The sequence below is a fragment of the Nannobrachium achirus genome (genome assembly GCF_963921795.1).
Source record: "Nannobrachium achirus genome assembly, chromosome: 23".
Classification (NCBI taxonomy): domain Eukaryota; kingdom Metazoa; phylum Chordata; class Actinopteri; order Myctophiformes; family Myctophidae; genus Nannobrachium; species Nannobrachium achirus.
Genome location: NC_137830.1, coordinates 8,502,485 through 8,527,661, shown reverse-complemented (window position 1 = coordinate 8,527,661; position 25,177 = coordinate 8,502,485). Strand labels below are relative to the sequence as shown.

Below are 25,177 nucleotides of genomic sequence, written 5' to 3'. Positions count from 1 at the left end.
TGTAGATCTGCTATTTCCATTACTGTTTTAAATACTTGAAAATATATGAACATTTTTCAACATGGAAACGATTATGACGATTATGTCAAAATAATTGCGATTATGTAAAATAATTATGTTTATAAAATAATCGTGATTAGACGATCATGTAATAATTGTGACTGGCCTATATATGCAGGAAGAACCACCTGAAGAGGGCGCTGTATGAAGACATCTCGCAGCATGGCGGAACAGGGCTTCACCAGGTCCTGGCAGCAGTGCCAGAGGAAAGTCAAGGATCTGAATAACACGTATAGAAAGATAAAAGACGGCAACAAGAGAGGGGCAGCAGCGCCGGGACGAATCGACGGTTACCAGTTCTACGAGCTGCTGGACGTCATACTCGGAGACAAGAAGAAGCTGTCGCCGCTTAATAACGACGACAGTGAGAGAGAGGATGATGCCACCGATGATGTGGCGGTGATCCACAGCGAGAACACAGGTGAGTAAAACATAACCCTTTAGGGGTCTTCAACAGGGGGTCCGCGACCCCTAGGGGGTCCGCAGAGGTACTGCAGGGGGTGCGCGAAATTATTGCTTAAAAAAAAAAAAAAAAACATTTTTTTCACATTTATGTAAAAAAAAAAAATCATGATTCTATCAATTTTGAATAGCTTGAATACATGATTACTATGCAATTGACAGATTGTTGATATTATTGACATTGGTTCTCAGTTAATACCCTACGAGGTGGTAGGGGGTCCCTGCTCCATCCCCCCATCAGTTTGGGGGTCCCCGGCCTGAAAACGTTGAAGACCCACTTAGATATAATACCAATGGTATAAAGTTTATACCATTGGTATTATATCTAAGTGGGGTCCGGGGACCCCCCAGGGGTCCTTGAGGGAGTTCCAGAAATGATAGATGGTTAGGAACCAAATGGACCCTCATGGGTCTGTAACTCGAAGAGTGTGAAAATGTACCGATATTAAGAGCCGATTAAATATGTATTTATTGATAAAAATATATAATTTCCCTGTAAAAAAAGATAAAAAACTATAATAATAATGGAAAAATATATAATAAACTAATTAAATAAACCAGTACAACTTAATCCTTTCCAAGCCACGGGGAGCCACTTAATATTAAAACCGTTATACCGGACATCTGAGCAAGGATGTCACAGCCGTGCCGTAATTTACCGAACTATGTCATTAAAAACGAAATAAATTATTTTTATCCGAAAATCGGTGATCTAACCTAGTCACCGATCGTCCATCGATAGCGCATGGCTCCTCTGACATGAAGCAGAAGTGACGTCAGGTCCTTTCCCTGTAATAGCTTCCCAGGGCCCGTCCGTTTTCTGTTTAGACGTTAGTGCTAGCACAACTGGAGTGCTGGGGGCTAAGCTAGCGAAAATGTTCATATCTACTCTAGAGTCACACTTGGATTATTTGAGCCGACATTTACGTGAACGGATCGTGCACGCGAAACGCACAGGGAGAAGATGCGTCGGCCGAAACCGCCACTCTAAGCCAATGCAGACTGAGGAATTTCGCTGGTGACTGTGGTGAGAATACAACGGGGATCGTGTGATGTTTATGGGGGATGAAGACCACGTGATATAGCGCTGATGGTCTTGTAAATTTCATGGCTAATCTACCAACAAGCCATTCTATTTCGGCTGGCGAAGTGTTAAAATAGAACTGCACTCTGTCCAGGTGCCAACTTGCGCCTTGTTCACAAGAAGGCCATACATGGCTTAGAGCGCCCCATGAGGTAACGCTCACCCCTGGCATCACCAGGAATGCTGGTCCCTCATTAGCTGTTAATGATGACATTGCCAGAAATGCTGGTTCCTGATTGGGCTAAGGGCTTAAACAAAGAAAGACGCCGACATACATACGCTGTCGAATGCAGTACTTGCACACCCTTCTGGCGCAAGTAATTAAGTTGTAAACTGGTCTCTTCAGTTCAGCAGCACCACACACGATCTCACCAATAACCCATCAGTAGACTACTCCCATTCAACAGCACCAGGTGCAGAAAGCAGCACAGTTAGGAATAATAATGCTTTGTCGTATGACAGTGTCACACTGACACCTGTGTGTAGTTTCCTGAGATGATTTCAACGTGGATATAGTTGTTCTCAGCCTGGTAATGCTGTGGGCACAATGATATGATGGTGAGTTCCTTACTTCATATTAACGTCAGTATCAGCGACACTGTACGTTTGACTTAGAGAGAGTGCTATACTTCTCCAGTACAGTGGTTCCCAAATTATTTTATGGGGTCCCCAGATGATTAACTTAATATAGAGCCGTGATGTACAAGATGTAATGCCTCAACTCTTAGTGCTCGTCAGGGAGGGTCCCCAGTTCAAATATAATTAATATGGGGTTCGGGCAGAAAAGGTTGAGAACCACAGCTCCAGTACAACGGTAAGTGACCGGTATGATCCCTGGCGTCCTTTTATTGTATTTTTTCCTTGTAATGTCTTTCCAGGTGTCAGTCACCTCACCCCCCCGGGGCTGCCGTACCTATGCTGTTTGTGCGTCTTCTCTCACAGCCAAGAAGACGGTCTTCTGCAACACGTCCTACAGGAGCACAGCATCGGAGAGCCGGGCGCTGCCGCAGCCGACAAACACCGTGATCTCCTTCACACGCCTAACCTCGAAACCCCGCCCACCTGGGCGGAACACCCGGGGGAGAGGGAGTCCCTACCCGAGACGTCAGCGAGACCCGACCGCTCGCCGAGCGCGAGAATTGCGCGCAGGGCTGTCATCGAAAGTAAACAAAAGGATAGCAGCTCTATGGCTGAGAGTTTTACAGAAGAAGAAACGTGGAGCAGCAGCCTCTTCAAGAAGTGGAAAGACGGAGAGGTTCAGTGTCTCCTGTCGCTGTGGGAGGACGCCTCCATGCAGGACACGCTTCTTGGAAAAGGCAGGAGGAGCAAATTGAAAAAGTCGTTGTATGAAGACATATCTCGCGGCATGGCGGAACAGGGCTTCGCCAGGTCCTGGCGGCAGTGCCAGAGGAAAGTCAAGGACCTGAAGAACACGTATAGAAAGATAAAAGACGCCGGCGGCGACAAAAGCAGGGCAGGGGCAGCGGGACGGATCGACGGTTTCCAGTTTTACGAGCAGCTGGACGTCATACTCGGAGACAAGAAGAAGAGGCCGTCCGTCGCTCGGCCGCCGTCGCTTAATAACGTTGACGGTGAGAGAGATGATGACGCCACTGAGGATGCTGCGGTGGTCGACGCCGAGAACTCGGGTGAGTAAAACATTACATTTGTTAGTGAATTGAGTACAAAGGATCCTAATGTAAACACGCCATAGTTGCGACCGTAGGTCGCATTTACTATCAAAAGCTCCAGGGGCTGTCTGTCAGTCCGTCAGTCAGTCAGTCAGTCACACTTTTGCCCTGCTCATATCTCCACAACCGTTGCCCCGATCCATGCCAAAATTTCCACACAAACTCCTTGCCTGCCAAACTACAACCTCCAAGGATCCCCGGAGTTCCAGGGACCCCCAGGTCCCTGGGGGACCCCCAGGTGTAAAAACATTACCACATACACGTCACACTTTCCCCCTACTCATATCTCGGCCACCGTTGCCCCGATCCATGCCAAAATCTCCACACAAACTCCTTGCCTGCCAAACTACAACCTCCAAGGACCCCCGGAGTTCCAGGGGGACCCCCAGGTCCCTGGGGGACCCCCAGGTGTAAAAAAAATACCAAATGTGCAAAAATGACCAAATGACCACCCCCACGGGGCTGCTCACGGGGAATTCCCGGGGACCACCCACTCCTGGTACTCCAGAACGGATGCAAAAGTGGTGGCGCCCCCAGTGGAGGACCCCCTCCACTGCAGCTCACATAAAATGCCCTAACTCGGCCTAGGAGCGTCCGGGAGAGCCGGGGCCGGTACCTATTCGTCCGCCAAGGCAACGCGGAGACCCCACCCCTCATTTCTCACATGGCCCTCTTCTAGCGAGACCTACGGTCGCTTATCTCCCGATTAGGGAGTCTTACTGGTCCTATCTTGGTTTAGTTTAAAACCAAGAAAATACAATGGCTTGTTTACATTTGGCCGCAAATTACGACTTTAGATTATTAAATATGTTGAATCTAGAGTTGCAACACCAACCATTGGCATCCAAACAGAAAAGTACTGTATCTGATAGTGTTAAACAACGTTAATCCCACCAATATTGCGGCTCTTTGGGAAGATTGAATTATCCTCTTTCTATCTGCAAAGTGTCTGTTTCATAAAGATCCACGTAGACATGTTATGAGCTACTTTCTGTGAAGACATTCTGTTTGCAGTTTTTTTCTAAGAATTGGAGTTTAGAAACACTCGTTGGAAATGACTCAGCGGTCCTCAACGGTGTTCTCTAAATGTCACATAACGCAGGAGGCAGCAGGACATTGCATTATAGAAAACGATGGCTTCCAAAGTTCAATATCATGTACAGTATGCTTTACATGACTTCATAACATGACCATTTAATTTAGAATTAATTTACTGCCAGATTAAATGAATAAATAGTTCACCCCCGCCAGTGATTTTTAGTTTTTCCTCATCTTTTCAAGTAGTCACAGAATATTTATCTCCAGTATGTTCCCTGATCGTTGGTAAAGATGGAGGTTATAACTCTGCTTCCACGCAAAAAAAGGTTTTGTGCTGAAAATAGCCGATCTACAAGCTCATAAGGTGTCGCAGCGTGACCTGTTGTGAGCTTGTAGATCTGCTATTTTATAGAGTGCAACACCCAAGTGCCACCAAACCAACTTGCCTCTTAGTTCTACTAGTCCTTCCCTGACATTTTAGTCTATTTTTTATTTTGTCGAAGGAATTGTCAATATATTGAAATAAGCATGAGCTCAGTTTGTTGCTCTCAGCTTGTTGCGCTCCCCAGGTTGGCAGAGGGAGAGTAGCGCCCAGGATTACACTTGGGTACTGGGTTATAAAAACTGTGGGATAAAAATTGAGTTAAAGCTATACTGTGTAAGTTGCTCAACTAGTGGTCAGTAGCAGTAGAGCAAACCGCGGTCGCGTCTGCTTTTTTCGGCCGTTTTTCGCCGCGGACCGGGCATTCAGACCACCGCGTCCGCCTCGCCTCGCCGAGACCTATCCATAGAGGTCTTCCGTGTCCCTCTACGAGCAGCGGTTGGGGAGCTACATGCTAGACTCCTAGCCCAGTGTAAACACTGCAGTGTAGTTTCCTGAAGAGCTCGGCAGTGTATGATCTGGGCTTTGATTGGCCAGTAGTACAGAATGATGCATATGACAATTTTGCGGGAAAAACAGCCCCGGTCACGGCCACCAGGGCTCAGTAGAACACATATAAAGAAAAGGCTTTGGGAGCTGAAATTAACAGAGTGGGGGTTCTAAAACTTTAGCGATTTAATAGTTAGGACAATTTTAAGATATGTTTTATAAAAAAAGTTACATAGTATAACTTTAAACAAAAAACAGAAAGAAAACAAGCGTCCTTTTTTATCTTATACTTTTCCATGTAATGTCTTTCCAGGTGTCGGACGCCTCGCCGCCGCCGACACACACCTTGACCTCCTTCACGCCCGCGTGGCGGCGGGCGGGCAGCCGTACGTCTGCGAGCGCTGCGGCCGCGGCTTCTGGCTCCCCGCCGCGCTGCAGGCTCACGTGCGCGCCGCGCACGGCAAGGACGGGCCGCGCCGCCGCCCGTGCCACGTCTGCGGCAAGACGTTCACGCGCCAGTCTCACCGGAGGCACGTGCTCACGCACAGCGGGGAGAGGAACCACTTGTGCGCGCAGTGCGGGAAAGCCTTCCTCACGTCCGGGGAGCTCATGCTGCACACCAGGACGCACACGGGCGAGAGGCCGTACTCCTGCGAGCTTTGCGGGAAAGGCTTCGTCCGCAAGGTCTTCCTCACGGTGCACATCAGGACGCACAGCGGGGAGAGACCCTTCGCTTGCACGCTCTGCCCCGGGGCCTTCACCGCACGGAAGTACCTGAAGAGACACATGCTGGGGCACAGCGACAAGAGGCCATTCCAGTGCGTCGTGTGCGGCAGCGGCTTTGTGGAGTCGTGCGATCTGAGAAGGCACCTGCGAAAAGCTAACTGTAAAAAGAAGTAGCGCTGTAATACGGCTAGAGGGCATAGCCGTGGTGGTTTACTGGTGCCACACAAAAAAAGAAATCGGCCATTACAGATCAATCTCAGAAAATGTTTATATTGTGTAAAAAAAGCATTGCAGATGCTTTTGCACCCATAGCATCGCAAATCATACGTAACTGACTGCGGGAACTTCCCACTGGACTTCAAGTAACTCTGACTTCAGAAGGTTGACATTTCTCTATTATAAATCTTTGTTTTGAGTGGTCTCCTGTAATATTGTAATATTTTGAAATATGGACTTTTGATATTCATGAGCTGTATGCCATCATTTTTTTTTTACAAAAAAGATTTGGAATAGTTCACAGAATGTGCAATATATCGAGAATATATTTATGAAAGTTTCAAGAAATATATGAAATTTTCAAGACTATTTACTTTTACAACATTTTCAGAGATTGATGTGTAATCTTTCCCATAGAATCAATTGTGTAATCTTTCCCATAGAATCAATTGTTTCTCTACCCCTGAGCCAATGCTGCCCCACACAACACATGCATTAACCAATTCATGCATTAACGATTAACCAATCCAGCTCTATATCCACAACTTTCCAAAGTCCCATCATGCATTGCGCAGAAGGTGCAGGCAGCTTCTGGCACCGCAGCCGAGTGTGATCTACAAGCTCACAGCGGCTGCAACTGCGACGCGACGTGAGCTTGTATGTCTGCTGTTAACCGGAAGTGTCCCGCAAATAATGCTACAGTAAATTATGTCGGAAACAGGTGGATACTTTTGGCAATTTGAGAATAGCAGATCTGTTATTTTCAAATGATTTTGGAATTATTCTTATACAGTTTGAAAACTTGAAATGGGACATTCCCTCTTAGTGAGTACTCTTACTTTTGGTAATTTAAAGGAGTAGTTCACCCAAAAGATTACTTATTTTCTGTCAGTTGCACACCCCCATGAAGCCTTGAATTCATGTCAGGGTAGTCGCCCTCGCTGCTGGCAAAACCTAAGGCCCCCGATCACCCAGTGCACGCTTTGAAAGTGAAATGTAATATAATACTTGTTTTATGTTATTTAAAACACATTTTGCTTGATATTGTTCTCAATTCTTATAACATTAAAATGATGCAAATATTCCAATGTTTGCTCCTGACAGGTGTGGTGCATATGAATGTTTTTTAGTTTAGTTTATGTGCATAGTGGCTGACGAGCTGTGCCGACTCTTTCTTTTCAACTAGTTTATCGTTTTTAACTTGGTCACTGTCAAGTTATTTTTGGTTTGTACATTTGTTTTAACTGATCTGTTTAGTTGGAAATACAACCATTATAATTGTGGGCTCGCCTGGAAGGCGAGCACACGTATGTTATCTTCATTATTTATTTGTTTGTTTATTTATCTATCAGTCAGTCAGTCAGTATCTCCTCAAAACTTTGGCGCGATTCATCTCCTACACGCTTACACCTTTCAACACCATTCAAATTTTTATGTGTTCAGCAGTGTGCTTGTATTTCTTGTTTTGAAATGTTTTGTAGAATAATTATAAAAAAATAAAAATGTTTAACTTTAAGCACCCAATGCATTTCCAATGGGTTTACTGAGTGGGGACAGAGTGAGACAGAGGAAAGGGACCCATGTTTATATTAAGGCGCTGTGGCTGCAATATTCACACTTCAGATATGCTATTTATATCATTGCGTTCACACAGGTCTGCTCTCTGATGTGATCCAAATATCTAAGCTGTGTGATGTATATATGCTGAGTTAAAACTACAAATATCTCTAAATGTCCCTCTCCACTCTACTGATTGAAACAGCTGTGATTAAAGGCCTGTCTGTCATTGGCTGTTCTGTGGTGCTGCAAAGTAACCAAGTACATTTACTCAAATATACAAGTACTTGTACCTACAGTACAATTTTGAGGTACTTTTACTCTACTTTCCATTTTTGTTACATATACTCTACTATAAATACAGCATTTGACAGCTTCAGTTACTTGTTACTTTGTAGATTTTATTATTAATAAAAAAACATAGATGGACCACTTAATACTGCTATGAAGTTGATCTACAATGTGCACGCACACGCACGCATGCACGCACGCGCGCACACACACACACACACACACACACACACACACACACACACACACACACACACACACACACACACACAAACAACTGTTACTGTGTTACTGTGGAGACGTTTGCTTGTATTTGTCTTTGAGACATGTTTTGTAGTGTTTTAGAAATTTTAGTTAAAAAGAATAAGGTTTTAGGATCCCGGGCAATGGGATTTACCGTATATATCCTAGAACCCACAGGGACACTCAGCCGTATTAGTGGTTGTTGTTGGTTGTCAGGGAGATATCACAACCAATACATTTTCAAATCAGATCCACAAACACAATAAAAGTCATGCTCCACTCCTCAGTCTGGAGTGGCCTCATAGAAGAACGCCTTGGTTATAGACATAGTGGAGGACAGATGTGATCTGGGATTGTTAACCTACAGTATATGCACTCAATATACACCTCTAGAACACATAGAATATGTACAGTACAGTAAGGTTCAGTAGAGTACAGTAAAAGTACAGTAAGGTTCAGTAGAGTACAGTAAAGTACAGTAAGGTACAGAAAGGTACAGTACAGTAAGGTATAGTAGAGTACAGTACAGTAAAGTACAAAACAATAGAGTAAGGTACAGTAGAGTACAGTAAAGTACAGTAAGGTACAGTAGAGTACAGTAAAGTACAGTAGAGTACAGTAAAGTACAGTAGAGTACAGTAAAGTACAGTATAGTAAGGTACAGTAGAGTACAGTACAGTACGGTACAGTAGAGTACAGTATAGTATAGTACAGTACAGTAAGGTACAGTACAGTACAGTACAGTAAGGTACAGTAGAGTACAGTAAAGTACAGTACAGTAAGGTACAGTACAGTAAAGTACAGTAAGGTACAGTAAAGTACAGTAAGGTACAGTACAGTAGAGTACAGTAAAGTACAGTAGAGTACAGTAAAGTACAGTAGAGTACAGTACAGTAAGGTACAGTACGGTACAGTAGAGTACAGTATAGTATAGTACAGTAAGGTACAGTACAGTACAGTAAGGTACAGTACAGTACAGTACAGTACAGTACAGTACAGTACAGTACAGTAAGGTGCAGTACAGTATAGTAAGGTACAGTACAATACTGTAAGGTACTGTACCTTACAGTACCTTAAAGTATCCTATTTGTTGGGTTGGAAGCGAGCCCACACTGTTTCGAAGGAACAGTATTTCTAGTTGTAAAGCTTTTGCTGTTCAAATAAAACTGAACTAAATTCTAATTCTAAATAACTGAGTACAGGAACAACAAGCATGTAAATCAGTGTTGATTTTTACAGGAAACTTGGGTTTACTTTTAGTCATAGTCTTTAGTTTCAGTGATATTTTAGTCTCATGAAATGTTTTAATTTTAGTCTACTAGCAGACTCGATATCATAAGGTTTTAGTCGACTAAATCTACAGTTGATTTAGTCAACTTTTGGCGCTGGCCGTGATGGCATCGAAGCGGCTGATTTTCACGTACTGTAGCTGCATGCTCACAACGCGCTGCAGCGCTTGTAGATCGGCTATTTTCAGTATGCATCCGGGTTTAAAAAATCAGCCACTGTAACTTGGACCCTTACAGGTCTGTAACTCTGAGAGTGTCCAACTGAACCATTACAGGTCATTAACTACAAATGGAACCAAATGGACCCATAAAGGACTTTTTCAAAGTAACATTGTTGCTTTGTAGCACCTTACATATATGTCATATTAATGGTACATAATATACACCCCCCCCCCCCCCAGATACAGTAGTATGTCACAAGGACAACCTGAGAGAATATCTGTTTCCATTATACAGTAGGACATTGAAAATAACTTCATTATTGACTACTTGAACCCCAGCAATTGAGTTAAAATGACCACAAGGGGGCAGCTAGACCCCATTTGTGTCAGAGTATTCTTTATTGTCCATGGGCCATATGAGATGTCGGTATCCGAAAGGTGGCAAAGGTTAATATGCATTTTTTAAAAGCTCTAAATCTGTAGATTATATTTTGGTATGATAACCCTTTCTGAGACCTAGCTAAATCAGCCGCTAGATTTGGTGTCCCATTAACTTTAAGTAGCATATGAGGGGTCAAACTAGTTTTTATTTTTCATGATTCTGAATCCATTGCAAGCATCTGTTTTGTGAAAAACATTCCGCACAAAAGTGTGAAAAGTCATCACTTTTCATCACTAAACCATAGTCTTGTGGGTCCGTTCCCAAGGAATGTTTCTCATGCAAAACAGATGACACCAATTTTGCTGTGTCTCAGAAAGGTTTGTCAAAATATAATCTACAGACATAGAGCTTTTCAAAAATGCACCTTTGCCACCTTTCGGATACTGACATCTTGTATAGCCTGTATATATATTATATATCGTATATGTTTTCTATTGCTTCTGCCCACTGCTGATCACATGGAGTAGTGGTTCTCAGTGTGTGGTCCAGGGACAAAATGGTCTACATTGGTGTGGTTAGTGTTTAGTTTGGAGCTATCAGTTCATTTATGACAACAGAAAGACCAAGCAAGTCCATGTGGTTGTGAAAGGGTTAAGTTATCCGCTGTGCGTGTCGGTACCATTTTGTGTTGACAAGGTGAAGTTGAGGGTTGTGCGTGTCGGTACACGTGGAAGTGCTGTGGTGTATTGAAGGAGAACTTTGAATATTAAACCTCCCCTGCTCTCTTTCTCTCTCTCTCGGTCTCTCTCAAGCTCATGCTTCAACTCACGTGTGTGTGTGTGTGTGTGTGTGTGTGTGTGTGTGTGTGTGTGTGTGTGTGTGTGTGTGTGTGTGTGTGTGTGTGTGTGTGTGTGTGTGTGTGTGTGTGTGTGTGTGTGTGTGTGCGTGCGTGCGTGCGTGCGTGCGTGCGTGCGTGCGTGCGTGCGTGCGTGCGTGCGTGCGTGCGTGCGTGCGTGCGCGTGTGTGGGAAAGGGGGGGACAGAAATCTCGCTCTTTCGACAAGTCATTCTTTCGACTCTGAGCGTCGGCAGGTTAGCTACTCACCTGCGTCACGGTTACTGAGGTTAGGGTTGGGTTTAGACATAGAGGTTAACATTCACCCACGTCGGCAGGTTAGCTACTCACTCCCAACCAATCAGAGGCAGAGTAGGGCGGGTCATGTCTCTGTCGATTGTAAATGTTTACTGTATCTCATTGATAGTGTAACTGTATTTATCCTTTTCTTTAGTTATTGCGACCGTCAGGTCGCAGTTTAGTTGCGACCGTCAGGGAGCAGTTTACTACCAAAACCTCCACCGGCCGTCCGTCCGTCCGTCGGTCACACGTCACACTTTTACCCAACTCATAGATACGATGACATCACAGAGTCCACAGCTGATGATGTGGCGACATCACAGAGTCCACAGCTGATGATGTGGCGTGATGTCATACAATACACAAACAAGCCCTATATAAAGGGACAATTCTCACCAGGGAAGAGAGCATTCCTCGACTCAGACCTTATCGCCAGGATCAACTAAGCTTATAGCTTATCATCACATCCAACCATCTTAAGATACTCAGCTAGTGGGGAATGCTCTCTTCCCTGGTGAGAATTGCCCCTTTATATAGGGCTTGTTTGTGTATTGTATGACATCACGCCACATCATCAGCTGTGGACTCTGTGATGTCATCGTATCTCCATATATGGCCATCTCCGTATATGGAGATATAAGTCGTCCATGCCCAAGTATGGGCTGGTGAGGTCAGACTTTGTGTGATGCGTAGGTTATCTCCATATATGGAGATTCAACATTCCAGGTGTAACTATGGCTGCCCGTATGACGTGAGAGGTGGAGGTTGTGATATTTGTGGAGATAAGCGACCAACGGTCGCTTATCTCCCGATTAGGGAGTCTTACTGGTATCAAAACCTCCACCGGCCGTCCGTCCGTCGGTCACACGTCACACGTCACACCTTTGCCCTGCTCATATCTCCGCATCAGTATGACATCACACTGCTGACATCAGTATGACATCACACCGTACACAAATGACCCTTATATAAGACCGGCATTATCTACCGACAGATTAGTAACAAGATGTCAAAATCGTTGAAGGTTGAATCTCCAGATATGGAGATAACCAACACATCCCTCCATATATGGAGATAACCGACGAATCTCACTAAGTCTGACCTCACAAGCCCCATATTTGGACACGATGGAGGTTTTGAAGTTATATGTTGTTCGTGTCCAAATATGGGGCTTGTGAGGTCAGACTTAGTGAGATTCGTCGGTTATCTCCATATATGGAGGTAGAACCAGCTTATGAGCCGATGAGTTGTGTCAGAGTCGAGATCCTGCTTGCATCTAATCTGTCGGTAGATAATGCCGGTCTTATATAAGGGTCATTTGTGTACGGTGTGATGTCATACTGATGTCAGCAGAGTGATGTCATACTGATGTCAGCAGCTATGTCTCTATATATGGAGTTATATGTTGTTCGTGTCCAAATATGGGGCTTGTGAGGTCAGACTTAGTGAGATTCATCGGTTATCTCCATATATGGAGGGATGTGTTGGTTATCTCCATATCTGGAGATTCAACCTTCAACGATTTTGACATCTTGTTACTAATCTGTCGGTAGATAATGCCGGTCTTATATAAGGGTCATTTGTGTATGGTGTGATGTCATACTGATGTCAGCAGTGTGGTGTCATACTGATGCGGAGATATTGGCCTATTTGTGGAGATAAGCCGATTAGGGAGTGTTACTGGTAATGTGTAGCCTAGTTCCAGACCCTGAATCGCTAGCCACACCCCTTTACATTTTTTGTTTTGGCGATTCAGTCTAGAAGTGCTCTCATTGAAGAGTCCTGCCTCGGTTGAAAATCCGTACGGCGAATCCGCGTCGTGAATCAGCGTCTTGTGATCAGCGTGGGTGGGGGTTTCCCAGAACTCATGAGTGTTTCCAAGTACAACAGCTCCGCCGCCGTACCGTACCGCGCATCGCGTCGCGCTAAATTGCGGTAAAATGCGATCGTATCGATCTCGCTATGAAACACCAGTAGTAGGCATGTTATGTTGTGTTTGATTACTAGTTCGTAGTGCTCCGTTTCTTTGGTTAGCAAGTAGCACTAGCAAGCAACAGGCTAGCCACTAGCCAGCCACACATAACAAGCATGATAACAACACTATGTCATGTGTTGGTCGGTGAAGCAATCGCTGAAGACTGCCTCTTTTTGGCAACGCCCATCCCTGCAATCGCCCTCAGGGGAAGAACTTTCAGACTGAATAATGAAGTGAAACGAAATGTAAATTCAGGCTGAGTGTCAGGCTAGGTAATGTGGTTATTAGGTCTAATCTATCTCAGTGATGGTGTAATGTTCTTTATAATAATGTTGGATAGGATTTTGTCCACAATTACATGCTGTACAATTCCATTCTTTGTTAAACTGAGTGGGAGACAGTGTCTGTCTGTCTGTCTGTCTGTCTCTCTCTCTCATAATAACCCCTCCCTTCTCAGTGTTTTTCACATGTGTTGCCATGTGACACCATTGCAGAGCATTGCAGAAATGAAGAAACTTCCCCTTATGGCTTAGAGCCAAGAATGTGTTTACTGTTTTGTGTGTGTGTGTGTGTGTGTGTGTGTGTGTGTGTGTGTGTGTGTGTGTGTGTGTGTGTGTGCGTGCGTGCGTGCGTGCGTGCGTGCGTGCGTGCGTGCGTGCGTGCGTGCGTGCGTGCGTGCGTGTGTGTGTGCAGCTTAGACAAACTGCTATGATGAAAAGGATAAAGTTAAAAGTGTAGAGTTTTACCCTGATAAAACGGTTGACAGAAGCAGGTTAAGCAGCTCAGAGAAGACAATGACAGGAAGTGATTTAGGGTCATCTCTTCTATGTTTACTGAGCTCATCCATCATCGACATTAGCTTTAGATCACCAGGCCATTTAGGGACAGCTTTTATATAAAAATATAATCTGCTGTTGGTAGAAAAGTGTAGTTTCATGATTTCACTGGATTACAAGAATTCTCCTGTTTAGTACAGGAGGCTTGTGGGTCTGGAGATCTGTTTAGTGCAGGTAGGAAGCTTGTGGGTCTGGAGATCTGTTTAGTGCTGCTGGAGGCTTGTGGGTTTGGAGATATTTTTAGTGCAGGCAGGAGGCTTGTGGGTTTTGAGATCTTTTTAGTGGGGAAAGGCTTGTGGGTTTGGAGATCTGTTAAGTGCAGGAGAATTGTGCCTGCCTGCAGTTTAAACATGTGCAACGTCATCAGCTGTGTGTAAAAACACAAAACTAAACTGAAATTAGATATTAATGCTCTCAAGAGTTTAATTATTGTTTAACATTTGCATTATTTAATTTACAAGAAGTCTGCATAATTAGAGAAAGTAGTAGTCCATACAGCATGGAATTGTGGACAAAATGTTATTCTCTCTGGTTAGAACTTGTTTGGCAGGAACGAAAGTGGGAAAGAAAACTAGTAAGACACCTCAGGGTGACATGCGACCTCCATCCATCCATCCATCTTCAACCGCTTATCCGGAACCGGGTCGCGGGGGTAACAGTTCCAACTGAGACTTCCAGATTTCCTTATCCTGCGCAACTTCCTCCACTCCCTCTGGGAGTATACCGAGACGTTCCCAGGCCAGTCTGGAGATATAATCCTTCCATCTGGTCTTTGGTCTGCCACGGGGTCTCCTCCCAGTGGGACGTGCATCGAGGACCTTCCTAGGAAGGCGCTCGGGGGGCATCCGTACTAGATGCCCGAACCACCTAAGCTGGCTCCTTTCCAAGTGAAGGAGCAGCGGTTCTACTCCAAGTCTCTCTCGGGTGATTGAACTTCTCACCCTATCTCTAAGGGAGATACCAGCCACCCTTCTGAGAAAACTCATTTCGGCCGCTTGTACCCGAGACCTTATACTTTCGGTCATGACCCACACTTCATGACCATAGGTGAGAGTGGGAACGAAGATTGCTCGAAAGACAGAGAGCTTTGCCTTCCGGCTCAACTCTTTTTTCTTCACAACAGTGCGATTCAGCGACTGCAAAACTGCTCCTGCTGCTCCGATTCTCCGGCTGATCTCCTTCTCCGTCTTCCCCTTTCTCTCACTTGTGAACAAGACCCCGAGATACTTAAACTCCTTCACCTGGGGTAATATCTCATTCCCTACTTGAACTGCACAATCCATCGGTTCCCTGCTGAGAACCATGGCCTCAGACTTAGAGATGCTGATCCTCATTCCGGCCGCTGTACACTGGGCTGCGAACCGATCCAGTGAGAGCTGAAGGTCTTGGACCGATGGTGCCATCAGGACCAAGTCATCCGCAAAAAGCAGTGACTCAACCTTTAGCTCACCAAGCCTTATACCTTCTCCACCACCACTTCGCCTCGAGATCCTGTCCATGAAAATCACAAACAGGATAGGTGACAAGGCGCAGCCCTGGCGGAGGCCAACCCCCACCGGAAAAGAATCCGACTTATTACCGAGCACACGGACACAGCTCTCACTTTGGGCATACAGAGATTGGATGGCCCTCAACAAGGTCCCCCTCACTCCATATTCCCGCAACACCTCCCACAGAACCTCCCGGGGGACCCGGTCATATGCCTTCTCCAAATCTACAAAACACATGTAGACCGGATATGCATACTCCCAGGCCTTCTCCAGGATCCCTGCCAGAGTGAAGAGCTGGTCAGTTGTTCCACGCCCAGGACGGAATCCACATTGTTCCTCTTGTATCTGAGGTTCGACTATCGGCCGGACCCTCCTTTCCAGTACCTTGGCGTAAACTTTCCCGGGGAGGCTGAGCAATGTGATACCTCTGTAATTGGCACACACCCTCTGGTCCCCCTTTTTGAAAAGTGGAACCACCACCCCGGTCTGCCACTCCCTCGGCACTGTCCCAGACTTCCATGCGATGTTGAACAGACGTATCAGCCACGATAGCCCCTCAACACCCAGAGCCTTCAGCATTTCTGGACGAATCTCATCAACCCCCGGGGCTTTGCCACTGTGGAGTTGTTTAACTACCTCAGTGACTTCCTTCCCGGAGATTGACGCAGACCCTCCATCATCCTCAGGCTCTGCTCCTGTCAGGGAGGATGGGTCTGATGTTATTGGATTTAGGAGTTCCTCAAAGTGTTCCTTCCAACGCCCTACGACTTCTTCATTTGAGGTCAGCAGATCCCCATCCTTGCTGTACACAGCTTGGATGGTTCCTCGCTTTCCCCTCCTGAGGTGTCGTATGGTCTTCCAGAACAACTTTGGCGCTGCCCGAAAGTCCTTCTCCATGGACTCCCCGAACTCCTCCCACACCCGCTGCTTAGCCTCAGACACAGCTGTGGCTGCCGCCCTTCGGGCCTGTCGGTACCCCGCAACTGCCTCTGGAGTCCCTTGGGATAACATACCCCGATAGGCCTCCTTCTTCAGTCGGACGGCTTCCCTGACCACCGCTGTCCACCAGGGTGTTCGAGGGTTACCGCCCCTTGAGGCACCTAGGACCTTCTGCCCACAGCTCACAGCTGCAGCTGCAGCAATAGAGGCTTTGAACATGGCCCATTCCTGTTCCATGTCCCCAACCTCCACAGGGATGTCAGAGAAGTCCCGCCGGAGGTGAGAGTTAAATTCCTCCCGGACAGAGTTCTCCTCCAGACGTTCCCAGTTCACCCGCACTACCCGCTTGGGTTTGCCGGGTCTGTCCAGAGGTTTCCCCCGCCATCGGAACCAACTCACCACCAGATGGTGATCGGTTGACAGTTCAGCCCCTCTCTTCACCCGAGTGTCCAGAACATACGGCCTCAGATCAGCTGATACGATTACAAAATCGATCATTGACCTTTGGCCTAGGGTGCTCCGGTACCAGGTACACTTATGAGCGTCCTTATGTTCGAACATGGTGTTTGTTATTGTCATTCCATGACTAGCACAGAAGTCCAACAACAAATCACCACTCGGGTTCAGATCAGGGAGACCGTTCCTCCCAATCACGCCACTCCAAGTGTCACTGTCATTGCCCACGTGTGCGTTGAAGTCCCCCAGTAGGACTACGGAATCCCCCACAGGTGCCCCATTCAGGACCCCATGCAGGGTATCCAAAAAGGCCGAATACTCTGAGCTGCTGTTTGGAGCATATGCACAAACAACAGTCAGAGTTTTCCCCCCTCCAACCCTAAGGCGAAGGGAGGCGACCCTCTCATCCACTGGGGTAAACTCCAACGTAGCAGAGCTCAGCCGGGGACTTGTGAGTATCCCCACACCCGCCTGAGCCCTCACACCTTGGGCAACTCCAGAGAAGAACAAGGTCCACCCCTTGTCCAGGACTTTGGTTCCAGAGCCTTTGCTATGTGTGGAGGTGAGCCCCACCAGGTCTAATTGGTAGCGCTCCATCTCACACACAAGCTCAGGCTCCTTCCCCATCAGCGTCGTTAGGTTCCACGTCCCCAGGGTCAGCCTCTGCTGCCCAGGTCCGGTCCTCCTAAAGACTACGTTATCACTGCCACCCGTCTGGCAGCGCACCCGACCCCACTGTTTCCGACCGCGGGTGGTGGGCCCACGTGGCGGCGAAAATGTTTCCACGTAGCTTCTTCGGGCTGAGCCCGGCCGGGCTCCGTGGTAAGCCCGGCCACCAGGCGCTCGCTGTCGAGCCCTACCTCCGGGCCTGGCTCCAGAGGAGGGCCCCGGGCTTCCTCCGGGCCGGGTCACACATTTTCGTGCGACCTTGTCGCGCTAATTCTTGGTCATCTGGCCAGTGATGTATATGGGACCAGTTACTCATATATGGAGACCCCTGCATGATAGTCAACAATGTTATGTCAAATGATGTCCATATGGGCATTCCAAAACGTATGCTAATTAGTAAAGCCAAGCAGGGCTTTGGCGAGTTATGGCCTGGGTTTGATGCCTGGGGATATCCATATATGGCCATAAGGGGATAACCATCTCGGAATGCCCATACTGTATGTACATTTTATTTATTTTATCCTTTATTAATATATATCCATATACATATATGGACTTAATATTAACGTTTTCGGCCTGTGTTTGATGACATCAGAAATCTCCATATATGGGCATAAAACAGGGATTTTGTTTCTGGGAATGACCATATATGGACTTTTTATTTTATTTTATCCCTTATTAATAATAATATGTATCCATACATACAATATATATCTTATGCCCATACATGGAGATCCCTATCTGAACCAGCCACACATTTGGGCCATGCCGTTGCCATCTGGCCAGAGTTATATATCAATGACATCAGGGATCTTCATATATGGGCATAAAAGGGATACCCATATCACTGTCACTGTGATATCACCTGTGATGTCACAGTGACAGTATGAATATCCAGGGTTTGATCTTTGATGAGGTGATGTCACGTGACATCACTACCTGTACGGAAGGATGGAAGGAAGGACAAGCTACGACAATTCTCGTGGTATTCTGCGACCGTCGCAACAATCTTTCTCTCTTCAGGTTCAGGTGAGGTTAGGTACAGACACACCTCTCTCTCTCTCTCTCTCTCTGCCTGAGGGGAGTGGCATTCACTCAGGTGTGTAGTTGGAGCTGTGTGTGTAAGGAAGATAGTGGCTTGATATTAACGCACACAACACGTGTGTGTGTGTGTGTGTGTGTGTGTGTGTGTGTGTGTGTGTGTGTGTGTGTGTGTGTGTGTGTGTGTGTGTGTGTGTGTGTGTGTGTGTGTGTGTGTGTGTGTGTGTGTGTGTGCGTGCGTGCGCATGCGTGTGTCAGGGAGTGGCACAGTTTGTTCAGACTCCATTTTGTCAGAACACAGAACTACAACGATACGATACAACTTTATCATCATCTCTCTGACAGTTGTCTTCCATTTGACACAAACACAGAAACTAAACTAATGACAACAGCAGTGTCCTCCTCCATTATGAGACAACATGTGTAGGGTAAGTGTTTGTCTCTGTTGTGTACTGATGTGTTGTATTGATGGTGTGTTGATTTTGTGTGTGATGTTGAGTTGATCCACAATGGTTGTTTTTTATAAGTGTGTAAAGCTACTGATGTTTTTTTTTATAAGTGTGTAAAACTACTGAAATTAGTTTTTTTATTAATGTGTAAAACTACTGACGTGGAGCGAGCTGATAGGCCCTTCTTGTTGTCAGTCAATCAAGTCACCTTAATTCCAATGGCAAATACCAAAAAGAGGAGAGATTTTTTGTTAATAAATATACATTTACTTTGCCAAAGCAAAACTTGTCAAAATAAAAACAGTTGAAAAGGGGGGAAATATATACAGTTGGAGGGGGTACAGAATTGTGTAAACAGAGCTATATCACATGTTGGCGTTATGTACAGTACATGTTATATAGATAGATGGATACCATTATTATCCCAAGGGGGAAATTAAGTCGCCCAGAGTAATCACCCTCAAAATGTCAAGCCAGCCACAGCCTGCAACTGCTGGCTGCAAGCCTGCATGCTGTAATGCTGGTTAGGGTGCCAACCGTACCGTGCCCCAATGCGGCCAAAAGCACACTTTCTTTAATTTAACATTTAACAGAATAAGAATCACATCAGCACATCTTAATGTTTAGTCAACTTTACATTCCATGATTTGCAAAACACAGTCTTAAGCCCTTTGCACACGCGTTGCATTTGTGATGTCATCGACGGCCGTTTTTGAAGAAAAAAAATAAATTCAAAACATTTTTTTCTTTGAAAAAAAAAAAAAGATTTTGAGGGGGGGTGGCGCAGTTCAGGCCAAAGGTGGTACTGCAGCTGAAAATGCTCTGAGAGCCATTCAAAAATTAGAGAGGCTCTCTATTCAGGAGTGGTAATTTAGCCTCAAACCTTTTGAAAAACGTTTCTGGGACATAAACAATATGACAAATACTTTTTAAATGCATGGTGTATCACCTTTAAATATTTGTATATATGTTATGTGTCGCATACATGGCTGCTGTGTCCCAAGACAAATTTCAGTGTGAACTGACAATTAAGTACTATATCATATCATATCATGTCTTAGGTCTACTATACAAGGTATTTAAACCCAAGAAAGCAGGAGTCCTTTAGTGCTCATTTTATTGAGACATTAAAATAAATACAGACAAATAAACACATTTTAAGTAGGTAGAGTAAACAGGTGAAGGAGGATGGGGTAGGTTTTGCTTTGACTTTTTACAGGGTCCATCAGTTTCGAGTCAGAGTAGCGATTTACACTCCTCGAGGCCGTCGGTAGGGCATTCCACATGCCAAAACATTGACTCACCAATACAACACTGCTCTCAGGTGGAAGAGCTCATCCCTGCAATGTCTGGATAACATCTCACAGTGGATGTCTTCTCAACACCAGCTGAACCCAGACAAGACTGAGCTTCTCTTCTAAGTATTCAGGTAAGTACTGATGCAGGATCTAAACTAAAAGCCGAGCACAAAAAGAAAGAAACTTGACTTCGGTCCATTATTTCTCCCCTTTAATAATATTTTTTTTTATTGTGTTTTATATCATTGTTATCGTTGATTTGTCACCATTACAACGAGGTACAACTTGTAAGCATTGGGCATTTGAGGCATGAGCTACACAGCCAAACGTGGGGGTAGCACGTGGGGGATAGCAGTCATTTACTCTCGTTTTGGGATTCCCTGACACATAAAATTAACAAAGTGTAAAACTGGCCAATATGTGTTGTTTTTTCTTTTCCTTATTACTGTGGGAGAGTGCAATCATTCAATGCACCAAGCTAAAAAGTGAACACCAAAAGAACAGTATTGCAGGCCTGCCAAGCCATTTTGACCATTTTTGGAGGGGCGCTACCCACGCGTTTGGCTGTGTTTCTCATTCCACAAATGCCAGATCCTTACAAGCTGTACCTCGTTGTAAAGGTGACAAATTAACGATAACAATGATATCAAACACAATACCATTTGGCATAATTAAAGGGGAGATATAATGGACCGAATGTTGGCAAATCTGGGATTGGCGCTACCCTCAAGTTTGGCTGTGGTGCTCATTCCACGAATGCCCGATGCTTAACTCATTGAATGCCCTTTTCAAGATGGCTGCCAAGTACCAGGATGCGACATTCCTAAATTTGTAGTGCACGGATAATTTTTTAGTGCACGGATCGTGCACGCCCATGCACCATATATGCACCATATGTGTAGTACTTTTGAACAGCTTTCAAACAAAAATATCCGCTTGGAAATCAGTTCAGGCATTCATGAGATAGAAGCCTTCAAAGTCAGACAAAACAAACACTGCCACCTTCCTAAATTTCTAGTGCACGGATACATTTTTAGTGCACGGATCGTGCACGCCCATGCCTAGATCATGCACCATATGTGTAGTACTTTTTAACAGCTTTCAAACAAAAAAATCCGCTTGGAAATCCGTTCAGGCATTCATGAGATACAAGCCTTCAAAGTCAGACAAAACAGCCATTTTTGACATTTTGAAAGATGTTTGTTATGGGGCTAAACATGCAATTTCGCAATTGCGATCATGCCTAATACATTTGAGGCATTTTTAGAAATTTTTTTATAAAAAAAATGTTTGAATTTTTTTTTTTTTTTTTTTTTTTCAAAATGGCTTCCAACTCGGGAAACTCGGGCTGTGGCAGCCTGGGACTACTGTAATAACTCGTGAAACTCGTGCCTTGGCAGTCAATGAGTTAATACAAACTATACCTCGCACATCACATTAAAGGAGTAGTTCACCCCTAAAATGACTTTTTTTCTAACGATTACTCAGCCCATGGAGACTTGAGTTCAATACATTTTTTTGTTTTGTTTTTGTCGCATTCCTAAGCCAATAATTTGATAATAATAGATTTACCCCCATTGATTCCGGATGGAGACTCAAATGCATTTGGGTCTCCATCTGGAATCAATGGGCCTACAAAGAGTCTCCTGAAATTATTGGCTTCAGTATCTGACAAAAACAAAACAAATAATATAGCTGCAAGCAGTGATAAAGTGGCCAAGCCAGAAAAAGCAGGAAAGCAAAAAAGCAGCAAGGGAAAGCAGTAAAAGCACAAAAAGTGGGAAAATAAATCAAAGAAAAACTAGAAGCAGTGTTCTTCCGAACAGGTCTCCGGCAGTTCAGGTAGGTTTTTTTTTGGCCTACTGGTGGCTCTATAATAGGCCAAAGTGAAAAGGGTGCCACGTGTTCTTGGGACTTTCACGGCAATCGGACGCTGCATTCGGGATTTGAGGCATTTTTTTCCAAAAAATTGTTTTGCAAAAGTTGACCCATTGGTGGCGCTATTCGGATAAAATCTGAAGGAGTAATATCGAAGAATGTGTTTTACATACTGTAAGTCGGCCTTCTGGTGGCACTATAAAAGCAGATGTGAAAAATGCAGGGCACAGGTTTTTCCTTGGCCTCTGGGAAGTGTGCACACAAGGTTTTACACTAATCAGTGGATTATTAGGTAAAAGCACAAATTGGCCTCTACACAACATGTATGCAAAAGACTGTGATACTATTCACCTGGACAGTTTATGATGCTGCACATGATATCATTGTAATCCTTGGCCATCACAACATAGGTGTAGACTGTAGACATCACATAGTTTGTATTATAATGCTTGGTTCAGGAGTTATGATGCAAAATACATTATTTGGTAATGGCGGATATTAAAATAGGCATCAAGGAGGGGTATTTTGGGGAAGGCTCCATATCAGACAATGTAAAGGGACCCAAACTGTACAAGTCTACCAAATTTCATGATTTTATGCTTGTATCAACCCCAGGCGGGATTTGATCAATGAATCAATCAACTTTATTTAGAAGACACAGGGTCCATTAATAACAAGACACATAAATAATCATAAATAAAACATCATCTATACACAAGACAATCGTACCAGTGTTCCCAGAAAGGAGACTGGTACCGGGTAGTAGATCCAACAACCTTCTGCATGAAAGGCATATGCTCTGACCACCTAGACAGCCACAGGTTCTGCCAATCATGTTTGTAAAAAAAAAAAGAAAAAGTTCTATGTAGGCTGAGTGCCTTCGATTAAACAATGATTTAATCACCAAGTGCCACAGTATTTTATTGAATTTATTTTTTCATATTTGGAGGCTTGGGGTGAAAGCAATCTGAGTATTTCTGAAATTTTCTAGTGATAGTATTTTCTTTCACTTTAAATTACGGCCTGTTGAGAAGGGCTCATTTTAAACATGAACGTGATGGGGTTAGATCAGATGTGTCAACATATGCATGTGCAGAGGGCATCCAGGATGTTAACATCAACTCAACCCGACGTGGGGTTTGAATTCACAACCTTCCGCATATCAGGCACAGGCACTAACCGCTACACTACGGCTGTCACACACAATTGACCAGTCATGTTTAAAAAAAAAGTTTCATGTAATGTACTGGACACACTGAGTGCTTTTTATTAAACAATGATTTAATAGCAGAGTGCCACAATATTTTAATGATTTTTCCACATTTTGGAGGCTCGAAGTAAAAGTAAATGTAAGCGAGTGTTATTTTAAAATGATATAGCGCCCCCCTTTGTCCAATTGGGGTAAGATTGGTAAGATATTTGGACTAACCCTCTACAGTAGTTCATCATGAAAATTTTACTTTGCACGTATGTTTTAGAGGCAGAAGAATAATTTGCATAAAACTGCAATATTCATTGAATTATTAAAAAAATCCGATCAGATAGAATCTTTAGATATTGGTCCAAAGTTCATGTAAAAAAGGTTCAGTGCACGTGACGCGAAAATTCCAGAATAAAAGCAGGTTTAAGCGTTTTACGAACTGCTCAAAATGGCGGAAAATCTAAAGGCGGAGCATACTTAACAAAGACACAGATGTCTTCCGCTTGAGTCAAGGCACATGTGTAAGCAACTTGCATATCTTTAAACGAAACGAGGCATGACTAATGCCCGTTTAAAGTTTGAATTTAAAAACGCTTTGTATAGCGCCCCCCTTTGGCCAATTGGAATAAGATTGGTTTCAGTGGTATTTGGACCAACCCTCTACATCTTTGCCAAATGCCATGAACGTGTCACTTTGCATGTATGATTTGGAGACAGAAGAATAATTTGCATAAAACTGTTTTATTAAATTATTAACAAATAATGTTTCACTTAAAAAAAAATCCGACCAGAGAGTTTGACCGTATTGGACCAAAGTTCATGTAAAAAAGGTTTTGTACACTTGACGCGAAAATCCCAAAAGGAGATAGATTTTTACTGTTTTTCGTATAATTCAAAACGGTGGGAAAACTAAAGGTCAGAGGTCAAAAGTCAGAGTTTAAAAGTTGTTTGGCATGAGGAGACGCATAAGTGTATACAGGTGTACCTCAAACGGAGCATGAGCTATACCTGTTCAAAGTTTCCCACAGTGCCACCCTTTGGCCAATTGTTGCGAGCTGCAGAGTTTCGTAAAAAGCGACTGCACGGTCAAGCCACTAGAGACAAAGTGGAGGAATGATGAAGTACAATGAGTGGCCTTTGCCACTGCGTGGCTTGGCCACTAATTATTGTACTCAAGTCTCAGTTGGGGTGAGTAATCGATAGGAACATTTTCATTTTGGTGGTGAACTACTCCTTTAAGCTCAGATGTATACTTCATGGTACCACAGTGTCACGTAATGAAATGAGCAGATCTACAAGTTCACAGAACATCACTGACGCCCCACAAGGTAAGCTTGTAGATTTGCTATTTCCGGTCCATGAAACCGCTATGCAACAGCTAGAGTGCCCTGGAACGACCTCGAGTCACACACACACACACACACACACACACACACACACACACACACACACACACACACACACACACACACACACACACACATTCTGCAGTTTACTGGAAGTCACATGACTTCAGGATCAGTAGTCTACCGTTCTTAAAGGGATAGGTCACCCCCAAATAACTGTCTGTCTGTCTTTCACTTCTCTCTCTCTCTCTCTCTCTCTCTCTCTCTCTCTTTCTCTCTTTCTCTCTCTCTCTCTCTCTCTCTCTCTCTCTCTCTCTCTCTCTCTGTGTCTCTGTGTCTCTGTCTCCCCCCCCCCCCCTTCTTTTTCTCCAAACAACTCCTCCCTCCTCATCGA

At 44.6% G+C, this 25,177-nt stretch overlaps 1 long non-coding RNA gene across 1 annotated transcript in view; it reads right to left on the bottom strand.

Moving 5' to 3' along the window:
• LOC308308390 overlaps positions 1–25,177 on the bottom strand; it is a 319,469-nt gene that overhangs the window by 94,321 nt on the left and 199,971 nt on the right. The gene's annotated exons all lie outside the window — the stretch shown is intronic.